Source organism: Orcinus orca, chromosome 15, assembly GCF_937001465.1.
Source record: "Orcinus orca chromosome 15, mOrcOrc1.1, whole genome shotgun sequence".
Classification (NCBI taxonomy): domain Eukaryota; kingdom Metazoa; phylum Chordata; class Mammalia; order Artiodactyla; family Delphinidae; genus Orcinus; species Orcinus orca.
Window position 1 is genome coordinate 83,961,866 of NC_064573.1, and position 18,603 is coordinate 83,980,468.

An 18,603-nucleotide genomic window follows, 5' to 3' on the forward strand; every position below is an offset into this window, starting at 1 on the left:
CCGAAGGCGTGGGCCATTTTCCTTCTCTTTTCAATAAAGCCGGGAAGGAAGCAGCATGTGGCATCGCCCGTCTGCTCCGAGAATGTGAAGCACTTGCCCCTCGGGAGACCCCACCCAGAAGAATCATCTGTGGCTCGTCACGGCTGGGGCGGACAGGCTGGGGACACATTTTTTTTCCCTCTGGGACTTCATCGGAGCCAGGTACCCCCACCGGATTTGAAGGAATAAATGAACACACAAACATCCCTACTTCACACCACTCCCTCCCTGCTGGTCATCTCTCTGCTTCTAGACTTTTTTTTCTTGCATTTCACTTTGTTGTTGTTGTTGTTGTTGTTGGTACGCGGGCCTCTCACTGTTGTGGCCTCTCCTGTTGCGGAGCACAGGCTCCGGACATGCAGGCTCAGCAGCCATGGCTCACGGGCCCAGCCGCTCTGCGGCATGTGGGATCTTCCCGGACCGGGGCACGAACCCGCGTCCCCTGCATTGGCAGGCGGCCTCTCAACCACTGCACCACCAGGGAAGCCCTTGCATTTCATTTTTTTCTCCAGCACAAGCCTTTACAGTTTGCAGGTCCTTCTGTTCACTCTGTGTCCCTCACCCATAGCCCCAGGGCAAGGGCAAGACACGGAGCGGTCACCTGATTCCAAGGCCACTGGCTGCAGGGACATACACGGTCTAAATGACCAGGTGGCACCTGGCTGCTAGGGGTCTCAGGGAAGATGAGGGCTCTTGTTTGAGTTTCCTCTTGCTGCCGTAACAAATGATCACGAACGCGGTGGCCTGGAACAGCACAGATTTCTTATCTCATAGTTCTGGAGATCAGAAGTCTGAAACGGATCTAACAAGGCGAAAACCAGGGTGTCAGCTGGGCTGTGCTCCTGCAGCAGGCTCTCAGCGAGCCCGCATTCCTTGTTTTTCCAGCTTCTAGCAGCTGCCTGCACTCCTTGGCTCCATGCCCCTCCCTCCATCCTCAAAGCCAGTAGCACAGCACCTTCAAATCTCTTGGACTAACCTCCTGCCTCCCATATAAGGACCTCTGTGAGCCCACCAGGATTATCCAGGATAACTTCCTCCACCTCAGGGTCAAATGACTGGCATCCTTAATTCCATCTGCAACCTTAATTCCCCTTTGCCATGTAACATAGCGCAGTCACAGGTTCTGGGGTTTAGGGGCATACACATCTTTGGAGGAGACCATTATCCTCCTCCCCACAGGCTCCAAAAATCTCTGGGCCTCGAGGGAACTGCCCCAAAGGCCCACCCCACAAACCCTGAGCTCCAGCAGGCAAGTACTGAGTCCACGTGACTCAGTCTCTCCACTCCTACGGAACGCCCCGCTCTGTCATCTGCACGGTGAACACATACCCCAAGGGTGCCCAGTCTAGCCTTTGATGAAAACGTGAAGCAGGCAGAGCCCTGGGGCTTACCACTAGAGACTTCCCTAAGATGACAACAAATAACTCATCAATCCATTTTCTTGGGCAACTTTTGTGGGTTTTGGGGACCAGTCACGAATCGCCCTATTGTTCATCCCCCACTCCAGCAAGGTCCATACAGGGAAGACGCCCTGTTGAAGCCACCATGTCCCTGCATTCCAGGTCAGGAACGCCACTGGCACCAACAGAGCACACAACCTCCGGGAAAATGGAAGGCTTTGCAAGGTTCAACTGACCGGCAGCACGACACTCGTGCTTGGAAAACCACCCAAAGGGCCAAGCCCTCACTACATAGCTGGTGGGTGGTGAGCAGGCACTGGGGAAGCAGAGGCCACCCAGTGTGCCCAGCAGCACGGCCACTAGGGGCATCCCTGGTGTGAGTCAGCACCCTCCCCCCATGGCTGCTGGTGAGCACACCTCACTGACCCCTGCCCAAGAGCCGGGTCTCCAAGGACCTGGCAGGACGGACAGGGACAAGGTGAAACCTGCCCCGTGACAACAGAACGATATTAACAATAATAGCCGTCGCAACGCGACAGATGACAGAGGACACGACGAAATACTCTCCTTGCTGCGAAACCCTTGTGCGTCTCTCTCCTGCCAGAAAATCTGGGAGGAGGATGCCAAGGCCCAGAGAGGTTGTACGAAAATTACACAGCAACCCAGTAAACAAGATGGGTCTCAAATGCCCAGCGCCCACCCCATGGCCTGCCTCCCAGTCCAGGACCCTCCAGGCAGCTCCACCTTAGCCTCCCCCACACCCCTTCCACCCTGCATCTGGAAAGGGCCCATCTCCCCTCCCCAGGCTCCCTCAATGGCCCCCTCCCACTTACCTCCCCTCCAAGGAAAACACTAACTGCCCTCCCAGTGTCAGACCACCCACCAAACCCTCCACACCTCCCTGGCTACCATCCAAACACCATGGAGGCACTCTTTACAGCACGGGGAGATCAGAGGCATCCCGGACACATGGCCAGGGGCTCAGGGGCACAGAGAGGGCAACGGGGGCCCAAAGGTCACACAGCAAACCTGCAGAGCAGCGCCTGGGGTGCACATACGCTTCCGCCTCGGCATTCCCACCGGGAGAAGCACAGTTCCAGGAGGCGCTGCAGCAAGGGGGCAGCAGCCAGCGCCCAGGTGCCATGAGACGCAGCTTCCTGCCCGCCGCTGCGGCTACTATTTATAGTCTAGACAGCGGGGTCAGCTTCCTGCAAGGCAGAGCCCAGGAGCCTGCGGGGAGCCTGGGAGTGTGACCTCGAGGGAAACAGGCCAGGCCAGGCCAGAGAGGTGAGCTGAGGTGCCCAGGGCTGGGCACATGGTGGACCCAGGCCGACCCCCCTGCCCGGGGATCCACAGTCCACGGCAAAGGGAGACAGGAGGAAAGGCCAGGTCCTGCCTGTGACAGCCGCCCACCAAGGAAAGAGCTTACAAGCCGTGTGCCCTGAACCAATGACATCACCACTCTGTGCCTTGATTCTCCCATCATTAAACAGGGAAATTAACAGTTCTGGCCACAGCTGTCATTGTGGTCATTGTGGGGCTTAAATGAGCTAACATACAATAACACAGAGTGAGCTCGCCCATAAAACCTCTGTCAGCTCAGCCCCCAGCCCTGCCCAGAGACAGACAAGGAAGGTGGGGAGGAAGACGGCATGCACACAACCTATCCATGGCAGGTCACCATCACAGAGGCCACCCCAGGTGCCCTAATCCAGCCCACTCCCCTAGGAGGCAGGGAAGACATCTATCCCCATTTTACAGATGCTGAAACTGAGGCACAGAGTGAAAGAAGAACCCAGCCCAAGGAAGGGAGAAGGGTTCCTCCTGTCCCTGGGTTTCGTGAAGTTACCTGGGGTCTTCTCTCTCAGCAAACAACAGACAGGCCTCACAGGCCCTGGGAATGCCCCCCTCGGACCCTACAGAGCTCACCTTCCTGTGATGGAGGGGATGGGCGCATGGGGCCAGGAAGGAGACGTCTCCGGCCACAAGAGCATCCAGAGGCCACCTGCCTAAGGGAACACGGGCTTAAAGTCCCCCAGGCACCTGGAGCCATCCGGCTATGATGTCTAACCCTTCCTCTGAAAACCAGCACAGCAAACTGACACCACCGCCACCAAGCACCAATCGGACTGAAGTCTTTCTCTGTGCTCTCAGTGTCAGGCAGCAAGCCCCTTCCTGTGTGACCTCACTTAACGCTCCCAACAGCCTCGAGAGACGAGCAATCTGATTGTGTCCATTTTGTGGATGGGAAAACTGAGGCCTGAAGTAGCCAGGACCTTATTATCTCAAACCTCAGCCACTTCAGAGCTCAGGAATCAGCTCTGCTCCGCAGGGGACTGTCACGACCACCCACAGGAAAGACAGGGAGGGAGCAGCTGAAGGCCCAGCGACCTCCGGGGGTCTGAGGAGGGCCACAGGTGAGGGAAAAGGTATCAGATGCAGGGAAAGGCAGACAACTTGGGATCCCAAGACATCCTGCATTGGGATGCCAGGTCAGGCCATGCCCAGCCAGAACCTGACAGTCGACACATTTATTGGGCACCTACTGTGTGTCCAGAGCTGTTCTAGAATGGCGGTGCAGCAGGGAATGTGGACCAAAGTCCCTGCCCTTCTGGAACATGCATTCTAGCAGGGATGACAGACAACAGCAAGTTAAACAGATAAAACCATAGTTCATCAGGAGACATGTGAAGGAGGGAAGGAGAGGGCTTGAGGAGGAGAGGGTACAATTTTAATTAAGGCCAGAGAAGGACCCACAGAAAAGGTGACATCTGAGCAAAGATGGCAGAGAAATGACGCAAGTCACACGGACACCTGGGGGAAGAGTGTTGCAGGCAGAACAAGTGCAAAGATCCTGAGGCAGGCACATGTCAGGTAAATTTCAACAAGGAGGTCAGTGTGGCTGGTACAGAGTGTGAACAAGGGGAGCAGATCAGAAAGGGAATGGGGTGGGGGGGCGGGCACAGACTGTGCAGGGACTTGTAAGCAAGATAAAGAGTTGGCTTTTATGCTGTCTGAGATGGGAGGGCTCTGAGCACAGGAGGGACAGGCCTAAAAGAAAACCCTCTGGCTGCCATGTGGGGAACAGAGGGTCAGGCTGACGGGTGAGGAGGCTACTGCAGTAGTCCAAGCAAGGGATGATGAGAGCTGTATTAGGTTCCTGGAGCTGCTATAACAACTTACCACAAACCAGGGGGCTTAAAACAAGACAAATGTATTCTCTCATAGCCATGCAGGTCAGAAGTCTGAAATCAAGGTGTCGGGTGGAGTGGTCCCTCCTGGAGGCTCCGCGGGAGTCTGTTGCATGGATCTAGCCAGCAATCCTCGGCTTGTAGACACATCCCTCCATTCTCTGCCTCAGCCTTCACACGACTTTCTATTCTTATAAGGACACCAGTCCTATTGGATTTAAGGCCACCCTACTCCAGCATGACCTCATCTTAACTAATTACATCTGCAGCGACCCTATTTCCAAATAAGGTCTCCTTCTGAGGTTCTGGGAAGCACATGAATTGGGGGAGGGGACACTATTCCACCCAGTACGGTGGCCTAGATGGAGTATAGGCAGCAGAAGTGGGCAAAAGTGAAAATGGTTAAGAATACTTAGGAGGGTGGGAGACGGTGTCGGTGGGTGTGGGGGGCAGGGAAAAGTGGGCGCCTCCCAATCTCTCCCCCAGCTTTCATCCTCCCCTCGTTTAACTGGTCACAGGAGTTACCCAGGAGTCACCACCACACGTAATTCCCACCAGAACCCCACCCTGCAAACCGGACCCAAGCCCCCAGGACCCTGGGGACCCCTGACTCCCGCTGGACTCTGCAGCATTCCTCCAGCGCCCCCGCTCCGCTCCTGGCCCGGTGGCCGGTCGCCCGGCGGACAAGCCCCACTGAGCCCCAGGGCAGCACGTCCTGGCCCCCCACCTTGGCCCAGCAGGCTCGCCCCGTTAGCCTAACGAGCAGGCCCGCGGTGCCAGGCAGTTGCCATGGCCAAGGAGACAGTAGCAGTGGGCGATGCTCCCGGAGGGTCTGCAGCGGGCACCGGAGCTCAGCGTGAGGACAAGCAGGGACCCCCGAGGCACCCCCTCCCCACGGGGCCCCGGCTGTGTGCACCCTCGGGCCTGGCCTCAGGGACTTCTGACTGCCAGCATCTCCCAGAGAGGCCCCCTGGGCCACAAAGAAAAATCCACTCCCCTCCCACCCACCCCTCCTGACCTCCCGCCCAGAAGTACCACCCCCCTCCCCCCCCCCCAATATAGCACACAGTTATTGCAGGGGTGTCCGCCAAGGGGAGGTCGGAGGTCAGCAGACGCGGAGGCAGACAGGCCTCCGAGGCAGTGAGAAGGGCCTGGATTTCATGCAAGAGGTGCCGGGAGGCCCTGAGGGCTCATGGGGCTCTGAGTCAGGTCAGGGCGCTCACCCGCAGGGTCCACCCAGCAGCTCTGCACAGAACAGACGGGGGCAGCATGGAGGCTTCTGCAGGCGCTGGGCGGGTGAGAGGGCAGCTGGGGTGATCCCCAGCTCTCTGGCTCGGCCCCACACTCAGGCAGGAAGCCCAGGCTGGGGGGTCTGGGGGCGAGGGGGGACCGCACGTCCGTTTGGGGACAGATCGGGCCTGAAGCCCCTTTGGGACAAAGGGAAGGAGGCTGCTGGGTCCACCTGCCTGGCCCCAGGGCGGGCTCCGAGGGTTAGGAGCCGCAGACAGGAAGGAGAGGGACTAAAGACACGGCCTGAAGGACGGACTCACGCCTCAAATGGCCCCTCAGCTCCCTCTGCCTCACCAGACCCTCTGAGGCCGCGTGTCATTCATCACCCCATTTCACTGGTGAGTAAACTGAGAAGCTCTGCACAGAGGCTCCATTACTTGTCCCAGGCTGCATCGCACAGCCAGTAAGAGGCAGACACCAGACTCCGCCCCGTGGCTCATCTGAGCTCCGTTCACAAGCCCTAAAACACAAACACACGTCACCAAAGACCAAGCCAACCCCAGGAGACAGGAGGCAGAGAGCCTGGGCCCCCAGGTCTCCGGGAGACACACCCACACATGGCCTCCAGTGGGCGGCCAGCTGCCGGTCTCATCCGATTCTACCCGTGGGTTACGTTTTCCCCCCACTTCCTTTCCAGCTCAGAGAAATATCCCAGGGTCAACAGAAGGAAGCAGAAACATTGGAAAGCGTCCGCAGAGCGTCCGCAGAGCACCAAGGCTGGAACCGGAGCCCAGAGGCCCCTCCACGCGGACACACCCACAGCACTGCCACCGCAACAACTCCACGATCCCTGCGCCCCGGATATGGAACAGACAGGAGTGACCCTCCACCCAGGAGTGGTAAGCTCGTCACCTACCCCACTGCAGGGTCTTCCCTCAGGCCAAGTGGCTCCCAAGGGCCCCAGGGCCTCCAGTAGGGATCCTGCACCTTCCAACTCACTCACTGTCACCTTCCCAAGTCTGACCCAGGATGGACACCCAAAGACCCTGGTTCTTGCCCAGGGTCTGACCTTGGTTAAGACACTCCATGGGGCCTTGATTTCCTTCTGGAATCATCTGTCAGGAGACCACCCACCCACCACCCCACAGGCACGCAGGGGGCACAAACCTGGAAACATCTCGCAAGTGTTTTCCTCTTCTTTACTCCTGTCTGCTCCAGCCCACCCCTCAAGAACTGAGGCAACTGTCAGGAATGCATAGGATAAGGTAAAATCAGAGAGCAAGGGGCTTCCCTGGTGGCGCAGTGGTTAAGGATCCGCCTGCCAATGCAGGGAACACGGGTTTGAGCCCTGGTTTGGGAAGATCCCACATGCCGCGGAGCAACTAAGCCCAAGTGCCACAACTACTGAGCCTGTGCGCCACAGCTACTGAGCCTGTGCGCCACAACTACTGAAGCCCACGCGCCACAACTACTGAAGGCCACGCGGCACAACTACTGAAGGCCACGAGCCTGAAGCCCATGCTCCACAACAAGAGAAGCCACCACCATGAGAAGCCCGCACCGTGCAATGAAGAGTAGCCCCCGCTGGCCGCAACTAGAGAAAGCCCACGCGCAGCAACAAAGACCCAACGTTGCCAAAAATAAATTAATTAATTAATTTTTTAAAAAATCAGAGAGCAAGGTCAAGACAAAAAGAAAAATCAGGGACAAACCAATCTGAAAACAGGATGAAGTCGGTAAAACCAAAACACAGACCAGATCAGATTGCTGAAGGCAGGCTGCAAACTTGGCTCCGAGCATCCTAACAGTCAAAGCAAAGAGGGAAACAAGATGGATTCTGAGAGACTTTGCAAAAATTTGTGAAAACTATGTAGCACCGCCCAGAAGGCGTTACATACAGCAACTCTGTGGCGCTGGACAGAAGGGATGATAGCCTCAAACATCATCTAAGAGGCCAGAGCATTGTGCCAAAGGTCATCTGCTTTAACCATCCCCACTGCCCTACTGCATTCTACAACAGCAACAGCATAACAGCAAGAACAGTGAGCCAGGCAGAAGGAGGGGTTTTCGGGCCTGCTGGGTGTGACCCTCAAACTCATCAGGGCCCCAGTTTCCTTGACATAACCCTGGAAGGTTATGCTGAAGTTAAAAAGAATGTGGGAGCTCTCTATCGGGGGTCGGCAAATGTCTTCTGTAAAGGGCAGGAGAATCAATATTCGAGCCTTCGGAGGCCTTCCGGCCTCTGTCACGACTCCTCAGTTTTGCTGCTATAGCCTGAAAACCACCACAGACGACACATGAATGAATGGGCATGGCTGCGTTCCAATAAAACTTTACTTCCAGACACTGAAATTTGAATTTCACTTAATTTCACATGTCACAAAATACTCTTCTTTTTATTTTTTTCAACCATCAAAAAATGTAAAAACCATTCTTAGCTTGCGCACCATATAAAAAACTGGAGGTGGGCTGGATTTGGCCCGCAGGCCGTAGTTTGCTATCCCCTGCTCTCTATATATTCCAGAATAAACTACTAAGATGTATTATAATTTAAAGGAGGAAAGTAAGATGTGAATAGGGCGTGATATCATTTGTGTGCTTGTTTTTAAACGGAGCACACACATCCAAGTCCCTGTGAGGCAGACATATGGCCAGAGTATCTCTGAGAGGAAACTTTTCCCACGTGTATCTGCCTTGGGGGACAGAAATGGGAGGGGAGGAACAGGAATGAGACTTACTTTGACACCTCTAGGCTCTGTTTTAATTTTTTAACATGCCCATGCTTTTTCTTGTAGTAAAACACATTTTTATAAAGCCCGAGGCAAGTAGCAGGGTTTCAGTGCGTTACTTTTTGGTTTTCTGTATTTTTCAAATAAAAAATAAAAGTAACGTTATCCCCCCGCGCCAAAAAAAAAAGTTAATCTAGTTGTTATCTACATGGAAAGACATCCATGTGTTAATTCATAGCAGAAAAACATATGGACCATGGCGGCCCCTATGGGAAGCAGGCCTTCCGGATGTATCTGCAGGTGCAGAAACAGACAAGGGGGGGCTGGACCATCATCTCTACGAGCCGGGATTCCTCTGAGCCTGAGTCCAAGACCCGTGGACCTGAGCTCAGCTCCCAGTGGGAGCTGCCCACACTTTGCACAGACCTGGGGCTGTCTCCTGTGCTGGAGAAATGACAGCCAGGGAAGGAAGTGGGGGGCACTGAGCCAGCTCTCCGGTCTCAGGGACGGTGGCCTGGTAGGACCAAGAAGGGTGAGAACATCCAGCCCGTGGCCTGAATACAGGCGTTTGGCCCTGAGTCAACAGAGAAGGCAAGGCTCTAAGGTCACGCTGCCCAAGAGGGACGGTGCCCACTAGTCACATTTTAAACGTATTAAAACCAAGTAGCAAATAACATTCGGATCCCAGGTGGCAGCAGCATCACTTCAGGTGCCAAATGCCACCTGAAGAGTGGAGAGCGGCTAAGGTGCTGGGCAGAGGGGGCAGGTCCGGAACGTTCGCGCCATCACAGAAAGGTCTCCTGGTCAGAGCTGCCCCACAGGCTGGTGGGACAGGAGGGGGTGGGGACATTAGGAATGGGGGCAAGGGGAGGTGGACGGAGGGCACAGGAGCCTGGGCCAGCACCCAGGAGAGCCTCAGGCTTTGCTGGGAAACAGGACCACAGAAGGGGGGGTGTCCTTCCAAGATGACAGGGATACAGGGGCACCAGGCAGAGAAAAAAACACACAAAAGAAGGAAAACACTCAGCTGCTAAGAGCCAGGCCCTGCTCCCATACACAGAACCTTGTTTCATCATCCAGTCCTGGGCCTTCGGATCCGGACCAGCCACATGTAGCTTTTTAAATTTCAGTTAATTAACACGGAATAAAATTACCAGTTCCGACAGCACTAGCCGCATTTCAGTTGCTCAGAGCCACACACACACCTAGTGGCTACGGGACAGCAAAGATCTAGAACAGTCCCCACCATCGCTGGGAGCGACCGGGCAGTGCAGCTATGGACGGTCCTCTGAGGGGGCGTTATTTTCCACCCCTCCCCCACTTAAGGATAAGGAAACTGAGGCCACAAGTTCAGAGACTTCGCTGAGTTTTGAACTGAGGGAAGCATGATTTGAATCAGGTCTGACTTCAAAGGAGCCCTTTCTAGAACCATCCCCGCCCCCCGCTGCCAGGTGAAGGGGAAACTCGGCCCTCCCCCAGGAGGCTCCCTGTATCCTCCCCATCAGTCTTCCCCCCACTTTCCAGGCTGCCCAAGCCCTCCAAGTTCAGTGCCTGACAGGCACTGGGGGATTAAAGGCGGAATGGAAAACCTCAGCCTTCAAGGGCCCAGGGAGAGAGCTGGGCACATCTGTGAATCACCAATCAGCCCGACAGGAGAAGAGCCTGCCGCCTCCAGAGAGCAACAAGCCCAGGCCTGGGGCTCAGGTGAAGAGACTATGCCATGAGAGGGTCCCTCCCAGCAGCCCTTTAGAGGGAGGAAGGGGTTGTGTCCAACCAGCCTGTCAGTGAGGACCTGGGGTGAACAATAAATTCTACAGCGGGAAGCCTTTCCTCTCCAGTGGTTGGTGGGGGACAAAGTAGCAAGAGCTCCTGTGATCTATCATGACATCCATCGCGTCCTCACAACAATAAAATCAGAAGTAGCATCATCATCACCATCATCAACATCATCATCATCATCATCCCCATCTTAGAGATGAGCAAACTGAGGCTCAGAGAAGTTAGGTAACCAGTCCAGAGTCACACAGCTTGAAACTGTAGGGCCGAACATCAAACCCAGCGCTCTCACTTTCAGCCCCTTAATCCTCTCCCCTACCCCCAGTGGGCACTGTGCCCAGTGTACGGACCAGGGCACCCAAACTTTCAGAGGGGCAGGGACCAGCCCCAGGGCACTCTGCTTGCACATCGCTAAGCCGGGATTTCAACTCACCAGAACTTGAAATGATCAGAGGTGCGGATCTCCAACAAAACACTCCCAGACTATCCTCTACTGTTGGTTTAGGATGATTCTTTACGGATCTATACACGGAAAGTTCCTTCCCCCAGGGCTAGCCTGAGCCCAGCTGGGCGTGGTGGTATGGAAGTGCCCAGGCAGAAAAGCCTCACTTTGGTCTAAAAGAAAGAGAATGATGATGATTTTGATCATCGTAAGCAAAAGTCACACCACCATGCGACCTTGGGATGGCCTGGCACCTCTGACCTGCGCCCTCATCTGGAAAGTAGGAAAAAGCTGTCATCTGCCCCAGGACCTCTCCAGGTCTCCAGCTACAAAGTACCCCAGGGCTGCCCGCCAGCGCACAGGCACTCATCTGATGCAGTTTTCTGGAGTCCCGTTATATGCCATGCTAAATAATTCAAAACCATGTTTTCATTTCAAAATAAACACAGCCCCATCGCCAGAGCGAATGCCAAATCTGCATGAATGTTTAAGATAAAAGGAGACTTCAAAGAAACTTCAGACCTGCCTCTGGCACTGCCCCTCCCCAAATCCTGGAAAGAACAAGTTCTCAGTCTCCTGCCCCCTGGGGCAAAGATCTGCAGCTGCTGCTCAAATAAGAAACATAATTTCTTTTTTCCTACCCTCTTTGGCAGCTCCACAGAGCAGGTCTGCAGTACGTTCATTCTTGCTGCACCAATGCGACCACGGGTAATCCCAGGTCTTAATTCTTAGCTCCACATCCAAACTGTGTGACCTTGGGCAGGTCATTTAACCTCTCTGTTTCAATTTCACCATCTATAAAATGCGATAATAATAGCCCTGACTTCACAGGATGGTAATGAAGAGTAAAGGGGTAGATTCCTGTTGAGGGTAGATCCTGGCACATGGTAAGTGCTTTCTATGTGTTGGCTGTTATTACTATTGCATTACACATAGTATTTTCCAGCTCCTAGGCCAAAAGTTCACTTGACAGGTTGTCAAGTCCCTTCCCCCTCCTCCAAGGATCACTTCCCTGGGGACTCCACATACCCACCCATGGGACAAGCCTTTTAAGATGACACCCCTGGCCTGACCCTGGGCAGCTTGGCCCTCCCCAAGCAGCAGCCCAGACTCAGGTCCCCTCCTGGCCCCCTTTCCTGGGTGCCTGGGGCAGGAATGACCAGTTCCCGCAAGCTGTTCCCCTTGCAGGGAGTCCAGTCTCGGAGGTGTCACCTGGGGAGGCTGCTGTTGGCATTAGAGAGATGAAGAGGAAACAGAGGAGGAGGGAAAAACACACACAAATAAAAGCTCTCAACCCCCTACTGTCAGAGGCAGCATTTGATGTGGGGGACTTTCTGTTCTCAGAGCTGTTGGAAGGAAGCGGTGAGAGTCCCAGCTCTCCTGCCTGTGCATCTCTGCTTCTTAAGAAGGGAGCCCCCTCCAACTTCTCCACCCACAGGCCTCAGGTCTGGGTGGGAACACAGCACAAGGTACCTCCCCCCTGCAACTCGCAGTCGGAGGGAGGGTGGGGGGGGGATCCGGACCAGCCAGCCTCCACATCCAGCCTGAATGGCAAGACGCTGGGGGCCGGGACTCCTGGGGCCTCTTTCCAACGCCAGCCAGCGGGCAAGCATCAGCGCGGCCAAGCCTCCCACCCCCACGCCCTGGGAACAATCAAGCCTTCCCAGCTCGCGCCTTTCACGCAGCTAAATTCGTGTTTGCAGAGCTCTCCGAAATCTTTAGGAGGTGGTATGAGTATTATTAATTGGGTGAAAAGAACGGATTATGCCAAATAAATCCTTCCCACGTAGCCAAACCCTCGCTGAGGGAGGGAGGGGGGTGCGCGCAGCCCCACGAGGGGTCTCCATCCCTCAGCGGGGCCTGACAGCCACATTACCATTTACATGGATTTATCAATAGTATTGATCCCGGAGCAAGCGTAAATAGCTCGGTGGGAAGAGGCCGGGGCTGGGGCCCGCTGCGTTCCCGCCCCCACGTCTGGGTACCGCAGACTCCCCGGGCACCCAGCGGCGGCGGCGGCGGCGGTGGTTAAGTTTCCAAGCAGGGACAAGGCAGCCGGCGCGGGGAAGCCAGACAGCGCCCGGGATGCCCTGGCAGCCGCCCCACCGCCGCTGCCGCTTCCCCGCTCACCGCCGGCTCCGGGCCAGCCGGACTCGGTCTGTGCATCTGTTCAATGGGCTGAAGGTGCCACCTCCCTTCTCTGTCCTCACCGGGAAAAGCAAAGGGAGGTGCAAAGAAGGCCCCTTCCCTTCACCAGATCTTCAGGCAAAATGCAAGGCAGCCTCTTCTCACAAAATGTCCAGGCCATTGGATTAAAGGCCAAGTTTTAGAACCCAGGAATCATAATAACAACAACAGTGGTTGTAGTAACACATATACGAATACCTTCTATGTATTACCACCTCACTTCTCACAACAACCCTCTGAGCTCGGTACTATTGTTACCCCACTTTACAGACGAGAAGCCTGAGGCACAGAGAAGTTGAGTAATTTGTCCAGGGTCACACTGCCAGTAAAGTGGCAAAAGTATGATTCCAACTCAAGGCGTTGAGTTGCAGAGTCGGCTGTGAATGGCTCAGCTATCCCACCTCACACCTCTTCCTTGCTCCGAGGGCTCTCCCCGTACCCACCAATCCAAAAGAAAAAGAAAAAGAAAAGAAAAGGCCACCCACGACGAGATACACAACAATGCCCTGGGACGCCCTCCCAGCTCACTCCTGGCCCGGAGAGCCCCTTCTATCAAAGCAGCCGCGGGGACCCAGATCTGGTTTTAAAAGGGCAAAGTCAAGGCCACCGATAACACAACCCAACGAGCCCAGAACTCCACAGGGATCCTCTCCCCTTCCCTCCTCCCTGCCTCCCTCACACATCCTTCCTCCAAATCTGCAAAAGGGAAAAAAAAAAAATCATAATAAAACCAGTTCTCACCAACAGGGGTGGAGGAGGGGGAGGAAGGGAGGCGGCTGAGCCGACAGAACAGATCCGCCCCCGCTGCCTGCACCAGACCCTCGGAGCGCAGGAGCGCACGACAGGCGGCGCGAGGGCCCTCGCTTCCCAAAAATTAAACCTACAATGTAAAAATAACGCCGGGCGCCCTACGCTAATTGGGCCCGGGCGACAGCAGCTCACAGGTACAGCGTGTCTCTCCCGCCCGCCCGCCTGCCTAGCCCTCTCTCCCTCCCTCGGGCTTTTTCCTGCAAGCGTCCGGAGTAGGGAAGGCGCGCCCCACGGATCCCTCCCACTCCCCTCCAAGTCTCTGGGGGTGCTCCCCCAGCACCAGGGCCTGGGGCCTCCGGGTCCAGCCCAAGTGGGATCAGCTCCGAATTCCAACTTCCCAAACTAGTGGCATCCCAAGTATCCGCACAGCCTGGGGGAGGGACCAGGAGGCGGCCCAATGAGGCGTCACCAGCCGCGGGAGGCAGGCCCAGACACCAGGAACACCAGCCCACGGGGGAGGGGGGAGCAAGGGGTGCCTCTCCCCGGAGACCCCCACCCAGAGCCCTCCGGTCCCTCGCCCAGGAGCGCCACCGCCAACACACACACACACCCCCGGTGGCAGGAACCCCCCAGGCGCCTTCCGCAGCAGCCAGGCCGGGGAGCCGAGGGTGCCATCTCCAGGGGTTCTCCAAAGCCGCACTGCCCGCTGGAAAATAAGGCGCAGTGTCCCCCCCCCAAGTCCGAGGCCGCTTGGGGAGGAGGGAGGCGCATGGCGGCCATGCCCCCAGGGCCGTGGCACACGGTGGGGGGCTGCCCTACGCAGTTCCAGGGCGCCCCCCACCCGCCCACCCCCACGCCACTTCCCTCCTGCCCGCCCCCTCACTGGGGAGCTGGAGTTCCCCTAAGTTCCCCGGCACCTCCACGCACGCGGGCCGCAGTGTCTACGAGGCGCCTCACTCCCCAGCAGGCCACCCCCGAGAGCGCCAACTCGGGAGTGCAGGGGCCCCGCCAACTCCGCCGCGTGCGCCGCCCGATCTTCCCCGATTCCCCCGGAAGCGCGCCCTGCGCCTCACCCCGGCCCTCCGCGGGGACCCCCGGCCCCAACTCACCTCGCGGAGGTGGAGGCGGCGGCGCCCGAGCACGGGGCGCGCTCGGGCTGCCCGGGCGCTCAGGCAAGTGGCGGTGCCGATCGGGCTGGGGGCGCGCAGCAGGCCCGGCCTCCAGCCGGGGCGCGATCCTCCCGCCGCCGCCTCCTAGGGCGCCAGCCCCGCGTCCCTGGTCCGCAACTTGGCGCGCATCGCGGGGCGCAGGGCGCGGGCGCACGGCTCGGGCGGGGCGCGGGCGGACGCGGGGCTCCGGTGCGGCCCGGCCTGCCCGCGGCTCCGCTCCGCGGCGGCGGCGGCGGCGGCGGCGGCGCGGCGGCGGCGGCGGCGGCGGCGGCGGCGGCGGCGGCGGCGGCGGCGGCGGCGGCGGCGGCGGCGGCGGCGGCGGCGGCGGCGGGAGGGGGAGGAGGGGGCGGGGCAGGAGCCCGGGAGGCGGCGGCTCGGCCTCCCGGCTCCTGGCTCCCCGCCCGCACAGACGCGCCCCGGCCCGGCCCCCTCGGGCTCCTTAAAGGGCCCGCGTCGCCACCCCTGGGCCTGCGCTCACCCACTCGCGCGTGCACAGGCTGCCACACAGATACACACACACTTGGGCGCGACGCCGAGTTTCTTTTTAGCAGCTCCGCGAAGGAGGAAGGAGGGGGAAAGCGCCTCCCCATCCCGCCCCCCTCCTCCTCCTGCGGGCCGTACGCCCTCCTCCTCCCCAGCCCCAGATACTTCTCTGGAATAGCGTTTCAGCTATTAAATTATAACTCAGGAGCGGCCAGTGGATGGGGAGGGGTCATATGGGGAGGGCCACACACAGGGCCTTTAAGGGACCCACACAGTTGCCCAGCGACACCCACGGTGGAGCTCGCTCTGGGGGCTCTGGCACACAGTAGGGTGCAGAACTCTCACCAGTGGACATTCACACACTGGGCCTCAGCAGACAGAACATCTAACCCAGGTGAACACGTGGGGAAACTCGCAAACCCCCGCAGACGTGAGCGTAGCCTAGGACATAGACTCATACGACATAAGGTCACCCACAGATAAACAAACCCCGGACACAGACAGGAGTTCACACACACACACACACACACACACACACACACACACTAGAATGTCCGTTTCTAGAGGGCGAGGATTTCTGACTACTTGTGCACTGCCCTTTCACAGTAGGGACGCAGTGCGTTGCGTGAACTCCCATTTGGGGACTTTCAGGGACACAGATGCACAGACACGATGCTGCAAGCCTGTGGTCGGGCACACACAGCACGAGTAGGCAGGGTCACAGACGAGCACACATGTGGACACTCGCCCGCGCACACGCAGGCGCTCACCGCTCCAACAGGAGCCCCACTGGCTGCCCTGACAACGGTGTGTCCTCATTTACCCTCCTCCTGCCCCTCCCAGACAGCCCTCTCAAACCCGGGGAGATCTTTTAAACAGCAGAGGGCACTGGGAGCCCCAGACCGGGACCCTCCCTCCTCCTCTGCTTTCCCTTATGATGTACGAGAGTTTGATTTTTTTTTTTTTTTTCAGTTCAACTTTCCTTTTTTGGAGCGACGTCTCAGCAGATTCAGTTCTGCCATCTGCCAACATCTGAGAACCCCCGGGGGAGTGGGGTATGGCTGCGGTGGGGAGGCGGCCATGCGGTTTCCAGGGGCTGGGCGTGCCTCTGCCTCCAGCCGGCCTGCAGGGGTTGCCGGCTGCCCCGGCAGCAATGTGTCCCTCTCGGCCCCCTCAGGATTCTCGGGTCCTTTTTTCCTGGGGAGGGTCGGGGGGAGCACCTGAGGCTGAGGAAGTCTGGAAAAAGGGAAGTGTCTGTGGAGGGGCAGTTTGCAGTTTGGAACAGAAGGGGGTGTCTCAGGTCAACGGCCCCTCCCTTCCCGTTCTGGTCCCACCAGCTCCAGAGCGTGGGAACCCACAGGTCAAAAGCCAGACCTAAGGAAGGAAGGACTAGCCCTCCAGAGGGGTCTGGGGGAGGGAAGGGAGGGCAGGAACTGGGGAGCCCTCCCCAGCCTTCCCACCAGCCAGGCTCCTGAGCCCTCACCCCCAACCCCTGGTCACCTGAGAACACTCCCCAGGATTTGCATTTCAATGAGATTCCGCTCTGGGATTTGGCACTGAAGAGAAGGGTTTGGGGTAAATTCAGGGGTTCCTTCTTCCAGCTTCTGCCTCCCAAGGGTTGCTGTGGGGCTCTGGCTGAGTCTAGGGGCATAGGAGGGGGTCAGGCAGGGGGACTGTCAGCTTTGTAATGTCCCGGGGTCATGTGGAAACCCCTCGAAGAGCCAAGTAGAGACTCAACCGTCGGTGTCCTCTGGACCAACCCCGTGACAGATGGAAACACCCAGGCCAGGAGAAGGGGTGGCATTTTTCTGCAGAAGACTGGCCTCTTGCCCACTCCTGTCTCTCTGGTTATTAATCTCATCCTCATGGGCTGCAGGGAGCAACACAAGTGCATGTCCTCAGAGCTCATGAATTCCCTCCAGAAACCCTCAGATGGGGGCTTGGGGACTCCTGAGATGGGTCCCACAATACAGATGGGGAAACTGAGGCCCTGGGAGGTTAAGAACCTAACTTGCTGGACTCACTCAGCTAGCAATTCTAGATGGGTGCTCTGAACCCTGACTCTGGAAGGATGAGGTGGAAGGGTCTCGGCTGAGCCCCTCTACCCAGCCCTCCGCAGGTTGCATCCCATGCCCTCATTGCTACTCCGTGTTCTGCATCTTTCGCTACTGGGCTCTGAGCAGCAGCCCCAGGGATCCACATGTAACTAATGGGAACAGCAGCTTTGAAAAACTGCCGAATACTCTGGCCCGCAAACAGCCTCTCTGGAGGGCCCCTACACCCCTCGGGAATGAGGGTTACCTAAGAGCTTCTAAAGTATGCATCGAAGGGGCTCTGGCCTGAATGGAGCCAAATTCTGCCTTAGGCTAAGATCCCACTGTCCCCCTTCCAATCATTCAACCTTTCCCTCCTAAATACCTGGCAAACTATTAAGCTCATCCCTGCCTCAGGACCTTTGCACTTGCTGTTCCCTCTGCCTGAGACAGTAATCTTCTAACTTCAAGTCCCAGGTCAATATCACCTCCTTAGAAAGGCCCTCACTGAACCTCTATCTAAAACCCCCAAGGCACTCGCTAACCCATCCCCTTATTCCTTTTCCTCACCATTTTTCACCATCTAAAATTATCTTGGGCATGTTGCTTATATATTGTCTTTTGTCATCAGAATGTCAGCTCTATGAAAGCAGAGACCTCATCTGCCTGGCTCACTGCTGTATCCCCAGCATATAGTAGGCACTCAATTAAAATGTATTGAGGGACTTCTCTTGTGGCGCAGTGGATAAGACTCTGTGCTCCCAATGCAGGGGGCCCGGGTTCGATCTAGATCCCACATGCATGCCACAACTAAGAGTTCACATGCCACAACTAAGGAGCCCGCCTGCCACAACTAAGACCCAGCGCAACCAAATACATAGATAAATATATTTTTAAAAAATGTATTGAGAATAAGGGAACAAATGAATAAATGAATACAACACAGGGGAGAAGGGGGCTGGCTGGGGGTCAGGCTTGGCCCTGGAGAATCCAGAAACAAGGCGGGATGGCTGGCCTGTTTTCTAGCACTCACTCCTCTGGGATATTTCAGAGTCGAGCCTTTACTTCCCTCCATCTCTCATCCTCTAGGTAGCGGGGGGCAGAGCGGGGAAATTGCTCCCCGAGCACAGCCCAGGGCCTGACACCCAGGAGATGCCCATTCAGGGTCACTGAG

The 18,603-nt window shown here is 57.1% G+C and overlaps 1 protein-coding gene across 40 annotated transcripts in view; it reads right to left on the reverse strand.

Annotated features, from left to right (window-relative positions):
- The window catches only part of NCOR2 (nuclear receptor corepressor 2), a 227,924-nt gene extending 212,932 nt beyond the window's left edge, over window positions 1-14,992 (reverse strand). For 39 of the 40 annotated variants that reach the window (XR_007471850.1, XM_049698364.1, XM_049698373.1 and 36 more), the window contains exon 1: window positions 14,854-14,992. The gene's annotated coding sequence lies outside the window, so the exon portion shown is untranslated. The remainder of the gene's footprint in view (window positions 1-14,853) is intronic. The other variant, XM_049698339.1, reaches the window with a different exon arrangement.
- Between the last annotated feature and the right edge of the window lie 3,611 nt (window positions 14,993-18,603).